The sequence below is a fragment of the Medicago truncatula genome, chromosome 2 (assembly GCF_003473485.1).
Source record: "Medicago truncatula cultivar Jemalong A17 chromosome 2, MtrunA17r5.0-ANR, whole genome shotgun sequence".
NCBI lineage: Eukaryota > Viridiplantae > Streptophyta > Magnoliopsida > Fabales > Fabaceae > Medicago > Medicago truncatula.
Window position 1 is genome coordinate 31083062 of NC_053043.1, and position 8873 is coordinate 31091934.

The following is an 8873-nucleotide window of genomic DNA, read 5'->3' on the forward strand; positions in this document are numbered from 1 at the left end:
TAAAATACTACTACTCCTGGTCCTGCTGATGCTGCCTCCTCGGCCTCTGGCCTCGCCTCCTGGCCAATATCGGCGCGATCTGCTCCATAACATAGCACATGGCCTCAGTCCATTGCTTAGGGCTCATCACTTCCTGAGGAGTCCCTGAACCATCCCCCCTCCAACCTCTTCCCCTCTTTGGGATGTGCCCGTCTTGCCTCTCATTCCGGTGGCTTTGTGTCATCGCACGCCTACCACCAATTATCTTAGATGGATCAATCGGTAGCCTTTCATCAGACATATCTACACAAAAATGTAAAGTGTCAACATCATTTCCATAACCTAATCAAAAACATTAAACCTAAACATAACCTAAACTTTCACATTCAACCAATTTATCAAACATTCACAATCAACCTAAACATTATCAAAAACACTACCATTCAAATTCAAACGTAAATAATCAAATGCATTATCATACACATTCGGTGAAAATCAAAACCACATTCAACCTAATTCAATATGCACTTTATCATACTAAAATCAACATCATTTCCATAACCTAAACTAACTCAATAATCAATATAATTCTCATTGAGGCATTTTATCAAACACTTTGTGTGCAAAGTATCAAACATACTCAAATCGTGCTCTTTGCCACCATTCAAAACCACATTATACTCTAACATCATTCAAACATCAACTAAAGCAACTACATTCAATTATAAACTACATGCAATCATCAAAATTTCAATTCCTACATCAACCCTAACCACATGCAAACTACTCAATTTTTTAAAAAAACTTAACCCAAACAAACTAACATTAAGATTACATTGATTAATGTTACTTACTTGTGATAATGTGGAGATGATTGCTTGCAAATCATGAAAATGAAAATTGGAGGAATTTGAGAGAAGTTTGGTAGTTTTTGAGCGATGAAGAAACTGGAAAACTGATGTTTCTGTTTCTGCCTATGTTTAGTTCGCATCGGAAGTTAACTACCGAAGTCTTCCTCGGTAGTTAACTGCAGTCGGTTCTGTTTTTTCCTTGTCACTTAACTACCGAGGGGTATTGTCGTCTTTTACTCATGTTTCTCAGCCAAACAAAATGTGTCAACAACAGTTTTCTAAGGTATTTGGGTGGTGACATTTGTTAGTTTTCTAAGGTATTTAATACATTTTAAATGTGGAGAAGTGGGGTGTCCGAAGTTCGAACTGCGATCCTGTATAAAATATGCAATGTCCCTGCCGACTGAACTAAATTAACGGGGATGACATTTGTTAATTTTATGATGATTACTAGTGTTAAGACATATGTTAACTTGTTCGTCTTTCTGTTTTTATTTTCAAGAGAAGATAAAATGTTAAAAAACAATAAGATGAGAAGTAAGATTGGAAGAAATGATGTTACACTAAAATAAAATATTTTTTTATATAAGGTCAAAATAAGGTTTTTATATAGTGTACAATATTTTTTATTTTGATGTGGATTGATCCTTTTTTTTTAATGGTTTTTAAGTAATTTTTTAATTTATTATTTAAATAATATATTAATATGATAAAATTGTTTAAATAAAATCAAGCAATATACGTTCCGTTCCGTTTCCTTTCTCTCCTGTGAGCCGTCACACAAACCCTAGTTTCTTCTCCTTCATCCACCAAAGAGGGGTGATTTAGGGTCAATATTTGACCCAAAATCACCCCTCTAACTCATTTTTCTATTTCCCTTTTATTGAAATAAGTGATTTCACATCTATTTCGTTTTTTATTTTGTGATTTCTTCGTCTTCGTGCGACGTTGGTTGTTCGTCGTCTTTGTGCGACATTGTTTGTTTTTCTTGTTTCTCTCAGGTATTTGATCGCTTCAGATTGTCAGATCAGCTTCAATCCAGTGCAGATCCAATCAATGACTTTGGCGTCATCCACGTTGCAGATCCGGAAACATGGCTATTCCGGAGATTTAAATATAGTCATATGTGTAGGCATTTGTACTTTGCCGTTTTATGCTATTAACATGGATGTTGTGAGCCTGTTCACAAATTCAATTTGTCTTTGTACTTTTCCGTTTTATGCTATTCAATTTGTACTTTAGCATATTTGCATTATATCGATGTACTCTTTCAATTTGAATGAATGAATATCTTTTATTTTGTCAAAAAACAAAATCAAGCAATATGAACTTAAATGGTTAATGAGTTCCATTAAATGACGAATTATTCAGGAGAACTTGAGTTTGATTCCTGGATTGAAACAATTCTTGATCAGACCGTATTTACCCCTCTATCGAATTCCAGCTTACTAAGGCCCTTTCCCCTAGGAACCGGAGGTTAACACACTCAAAAACAAAATTGAATGTGAAATTCTGTATATGTTGGTATAGATAGATAAAAGCAATAAGAGGTTGTACATGTGAGTATAACTCAACTCAACGGGTAGGACATTGTATTATGCAGGGGCCGAAGTTCGAACATATATTTCTCCATTTATTTACCTTAACGTGTGAAATTCTAGCATAAGGCTAATTGACCAAGAAAAAAAATATTAACGAGCATACACTAAATAAAATTTGCACTAACGTTACTACAAAATACCCCCTTTAATAGCATTCATTTTTGCGTTTAATAGCGCTTTTGAAGTGCTAAGAAAGCCCCCGCCTATTAAAGGTCAGAACCCTATAATAGCACTTTTAAAACGCTATTAAATAGCAATGCTTCAATAGCTCTATCAGATAAGCGCTATTATAGCCTCATTCTGGTGCTATTAAAGTTGTTTTCTAAATTTTCTTACCCTGAAATTTTCTTACCCTGAAAATTTTTGAAATTTTTGCCATTGACAATCTTTCAGATATTGATTGGAGTACCTTGAGAACCCATCAAGCGCAGTTACTCAAAAGACTAGATATAGAGCCTTAAGCTATGTGATCGTTGGAAATGAATTGTTTAAGAAAACTACCGAAGGCATTTTACTTAAATGCATCAATGAAAATGAGGCTTATATAGCCGTTTCTAGGGTACATGGTGGAGCTTGTGGTTCCCATTAAGCGGGTCACAAAATGAAATGGTTAATATTTCGACAAGGTTTGTATTGGCCATCTATGTTGAAAGATTGCATTGAGTTTTCAAAAGGGTATCAAAAGTGCCAATAACATGCGAGATTTCAACGTGTGCCTGCAAGTGAATTACATTCCATAGTAAAACCTTGGCCGTTTAGAGGTTGGGCTTTGGACATAATTGGTGAAATTCATCATGCTTCATCTACAAGTCATCATTTTGTTCTAGTTGGAATAGATTGTTTCACTAAATAGATTGCAGCAATTCCTTTGTCTTGGGTTAGCCAAGATATTGTGATTAGTTTTATTCAAAATCATATCCATTATAGATTTGGAATTCCTTAAACTATCACTACGGACCAAGGATCAGTTTTTATTGGACAAAAAATGGTGGATTTCGCCAACCAAATAGGTTTTAAGTTGCTTACTTCGACACCATAATATGCTCAAGTTGAAGCTGCCAACAAAATTATCATTGATTTGATAAAGAAGCATACACATGCTCAACCAAAAATATGGCATAAAACTTTAAATTAGATATTGTGGGTTTGTCGAACATCCCCAAAAGATACAACAAACTCTAGACTATTTCGTCTAGCTTTCGGGGATGACACAGTTTTACCATTGGAAATCTACGTACAATCAGCTAGAGTACAAAGACAATTGGAAATTCCAACATGTTAGTATTGGAACATGATGTTGAATGAGTTGGTTGACTTAGATGAAGAAAGGATGACTGCATTGGACGTGCTTTTAAGACAAAAAGAACATGTTGCAAAGGCCCATAATAAAAAGGTAAAATCAAAATCTTTCAATATTAAAGATTTGGGTTGGAAAGTACTTTTGCCTATGTACAAAAGAGACAAAGTCTTGGGCAAGTGGTCTCTGAATTAGGAAGGCCCATTTGAAGTTAAGTGTTTTCAAATGGTGCTTATGAAATTGAAGAATTGGCTTCCAACAAAAGAATATTCAGGATGAATGGTAAGTATTTGAAAAAATACAGTCCTAATTTGTAGGAAGTCAAAATAACACTAGAGTAGTTCCGACGAGAGACAAAAAACTTGGCATTATATTTAAATTACAAATAGTGGCAAAAGACAAGTCTAAAGTCTTAGATATTGTCGAAGTATTGCAAGACAAGCATGAGAAAATAAAATGGAATTTTCATTAAATTAAAAGCAAGCTATCAGGACAAAGTACAATGTCGAGATATGGATGCAACCATTCGAACTAATTTGACACTTACAAAAGCTACTTTTGGCCCTAAAAAGGGAAAAACCGAATATCCCACTTTTTCTATGAAACGAAAGCAGACGAGAAACCAAATAATTTCAACGTTAATATGGCAGAAGAGACAGAGATCCATCATCGAATATTCGTCGTCTTCCCCTGTAAGGGGCCAAACGAGCCTAGACTTCCTCCTGTTTCCTTTACAAGTCCTGTCGGAGTCACAGGCGAGCCTAACTACCAAGCCTCGGGGATGAAATATGAAACGAAAGTGACCTCCGAGGTTCATGATAGCCCTCCTGCTGTGAGCCAACTGCCAACGCTTGAAAAGGTCGTGGAATACAGGGAAAAATTCATCCATCTGAAGCCCGCCTTTTACCATTATGCTCAGCATCATCAAGAAAGTCTTGGCCCCATCCGAGCTAAGGACAGCCGCTGCGCGCAGGATCCGTTTGATCGCCTCTACATCAGGAATGCCCACTATCAAAGAGTTGATGCATGAATGCACACTTTTCTATGCAAGGCTGAGGATCAGAAAGATTGAAATTATAGCTCCTTGGCAGGGCTCTAAGCACCTCATGAGTTCTGGAAAGTTGTTGATGACGGAAAGTTGTTGATGACTTTCTAGGTAATGAAAAGTTTAAGATCTCAAGGAGAACCGATCGACAAAAAGGGGACGCTGTAATGATGAGAAAGATGGGAAAACGTGCTAAAATGAAGATGAAAAGGATAGCAAAGGACGCGTGGCGTTTCGGGGTAAATGGAAAGGTCCCATTAATTTTTCAACTACAGAAGTAGTGGCCCACAAAATCTTAAGATCGTGCAGTGAAATAACATTTGAAAAGACCTATCTTGGAAGTCATAATTACCATGACGTCATTCGTTGGAGCATTTGGAAGGTTTTTCAAAAATGCCAATTATCTCCTTCGATTATATTCAGTCGAAAATGGCATTTTTGGGTGGCAATTTGTTAGGCTGTATTTTCAAAAGGCCAATTTAATGCAGTCAACATTAGTTGACTTTTTGTCTTTGCAGGAATCAAGTCTTTTCCTTCATCTTGAGGAGTTCGATGAGATTTGGACTTAGCGCGAAAGGATCTAAAAGCCTTAGAGTTCGACGAGACGTGAGTCATGAATGTAAGTCGTCAAAGTCAACCAACTTCCGTTGAGGCGGGAAAATTTTGGATTTCAAAAGGAAGCGGTTTCCTCAATAGAAACATGGGATACAAGAGGTTGTCGACATGGAAGAAGTGTTGATTGTGGAGTTAGGCTTTTTCCAGTTATCTTATTATGTATAAATAATAGTTTTCCATAGGGAAAACGGGTTGCAAATCACCTATACAGAATTATAAAACACTCGAAGTGACGGCGCGAGAGAAAAGAGTCATACATAATGTATGTAAAGGTTTTGTCGAACCTCCTTTATTTTTAATGCAATGTAGTTTATCTTTTCTTTAACTTTCTGCAATTTTAACTTAATGCCTTTACTTTGCTTTTAAAACCTTTTTCGGTCGAAAAACACCATACGGTCTCGTCTTGTTCGTAAAGAAACCTATGAACTTGATGAACGCTTCATGAAAAACAATGCACAACATGTCCTAGGATTTTGGGTTTGATCCTGCTTGTAATAACCAAAACCTACCCTTGTTGTTTACCAAAAACACCGGTAAACAAGGGGGAAGAGTTGGGGAATCTTCATTCTTTATCAACAGAAATTTTGTCTTTGTCTAAATTACAGTTCACTATCTAGTGCCAAAAATCTAGATTAAATTGGCTAAGGGAGGGATATGTAAACTCAAAATTTTTCCATGGAATCATGTCCTCTACGAGAAGGCCAGACACCATAATAGGGTTCAGGTCGAGGGTGTCGATGGCGTGATAAGTGATGTGTATGATCATTATCGAAGACACTTTCAGTCAATTATGGATCAACGCCCAAGTGTATAAGACCTCTCTTTTAAATTGATCTCAAGGGAAGCAAGAGTATTATTGACTACCATTTTTACTTAATAGGAAATTAAGTGTGCAATTTGAGAGTGTGATAGTTATGAAAGTCCAGGTCCGGATGGAATTAATTTGGTTTTTGTCAAAGATTTTTGGGATTTGTTAAAAGGCGAGATTTTGCCCTTTTTTGTTGTTTTTCACCAAATGGTAAATTAACTAAAGGGATTAATTGTACTTTTATTGCTTTGATCCATAAGGAGCGGCTGGAAGATTTTTATCCTATTTATTGGTTAATTGTTTGTATAAAATTATGTCTAAGGTGCTTCTTAATATGTTGAGAAAAGTGACTGGGACTGTCGTCAATGAGGCTCAATCAAATTTTGTGAAAGGTAGGAAGATTCTTGATGACATTCCTGTTGCGAATGAGATGGTGGATGATACGCGTAGAATTAAAAAAGAGTTGTTATTATTCAAGATAGATTTTGAAAAAGCTTATGATTCAGTGGATTGGAGGTGCGTAGATGATGTCATGGGAAGATGAATTTTTTGATTATGTAGCGGAGGTGGATTTTAGAATGTATTACTACAACAACTGCTTCAGTTCTTGTTAATGGTAGTCCAACAAATTAATTCAAATATGAAAGAGGTCTTCGTCAAGGAGACCCTCTATCTTCTTTTCGGTTTTTGATAGTCGCAGAAGGGGTAAATGTCATGATAAATGCGGCAGTGGAGAAAGGTTTGTTTATGGGCTATGGGGTGGGGTCACATAGCAATGTCAATGTGTCTCACACTCTCACTTAGAATTTTCTGATGATACATTGTTAGTAGGGATAAAAAAAACTAGGTGAATGTTCGAGTTATGAAGAGAGTTCTAATTATTTTTTAATTTTGTCTGGATTAAAAGTGAACTTTCATAAAAATATGTTGTTTGGAGTTAATGTCTATGATTCTTGGTTGTATGAGCCTGCCTTAGTTATGAGTTTTAAGCATGGTTGGTTGTGTTTCATTTATTTGGGTTTGCTTATTTGTGGTGATTCAAGGAAGCTCAATTTTTGGTATCCCCTAATTTATAGGATTAAAATAAGGTTATCAAGGTGCAAAAGTCGTAATTTATCTACAGGAGATCGTTTGATTCTTCTTAAGTCTGTTATCCTTCATTTCGGTCTACTTTCTTCCCTTCTTCAAGGCTCACTCAGGTATCATTTCTTCTCTTGAAGTTGTTTTTATGCTTTCTTCCTAGGGGGGTTGGAGGGTGTGAGGATTTTATGAAGATATCCTAGATTAAATTAGATACTATTTGTTTGAAAAAAGAAAACGGTGCCTTGGTGGTTAGGAGGATACATGAGTTTAATTTAGCTTTACTAGGTAAATAGTGTTGGAGGATGCTAGAGGAAACAATGAGTTTATGGTATAGGGTTTTATGTGATAAGTATGGGGAGGAAGGGGGTCGTTTGGGTGTACGGGGAGGTGGTGGATCTGTTTGGTGGCATACGGTGAATAACATTAGATAGGGAGTTGGGTTGGTAAATGGTGGTTGATGGTACGACAACATTATGTTGTAAGGTGGGCGATGGGACTTCTACGGTTTTTTGGAGTGATCCTTGGTTGGATTGAGTTCGTTTGAAGGTTAGGATTGGTAGGTTGTTTGAGTTAGCAGATAACAAGTTGGCGACAATATAGCTTATATGTTTGTTTTGGGGTGGGGTGTGAACGGAGAGGTGTGGAAGTGGTGTAGGAGTCTGTTTGTGTGGGAGGAGGAGATGGTAAGGGAGTGTGTTGAGAGGTTAAGCCCAATTGTTTTGCAGGTGTTTTTGGCTGATCGTTGGGTCTTGAAATTACATTCTTCTAATTATTATATAGTTAGTAGTGTATATAACAACTTCACTACAATGGATGAGGCTAGTTTTATGACTTTCACTCTAATGGTGTGGATAAAGGTTGTTCCTCTTAAAATATCCATATTCCCTTTGCGTTTGATTTTGAGTCGTATTTCGACAAAAGATAATTTGGTCAGATGACGTATTATTGCCAATACAATTAAGAATTGTTTGGGGAATTGTGGCATTATTGAAGACAATAATCATTTATTTTTCCAATGTGACTTTTATTGTCGAATTTGACCTATTATTTACGGCTGGTTATGATTTTATTCAAATGATTTGGATCATCTATCTCAATTTGAAGGGTTAGAGGGCTTTTTGAAAAAAGTTCAGCCTCGCCCTTAGTATTATTTGACTTTTTGTGATTTGGGTAATTTGAAAAGAATGAAACAAACATATTTTTCAACATAAGGAGGAGAGTTTGTCACACTGAAAGGATTAATCTTCAATCTTTTTACTGGTTGAAGTCGAAACATGTTATTTTTGACTTTAATTATCTGTCTTGACGGCTTAACCGCTTACCTTGTTTAACAGTTATTATGTAGCCCGCTTCTTTATTTTGCTCTCCAACACTTGTTATTATACTACCTCCGTTCCTAATTATAAGACCATTTTGAAGAAAAAAAATTGTCTCTTTTTATAAGACCCATTTACTATTTCCAACTACATTAATTATTTCTTTACATACATGCTCCAATTTATTATACATTTTTTTCTTCAATCACCAATAAATAACATGTTGAAAACATAAACCAACCCTCTCTTAAAGGATTAAATTGTAAAAACAATAGTAA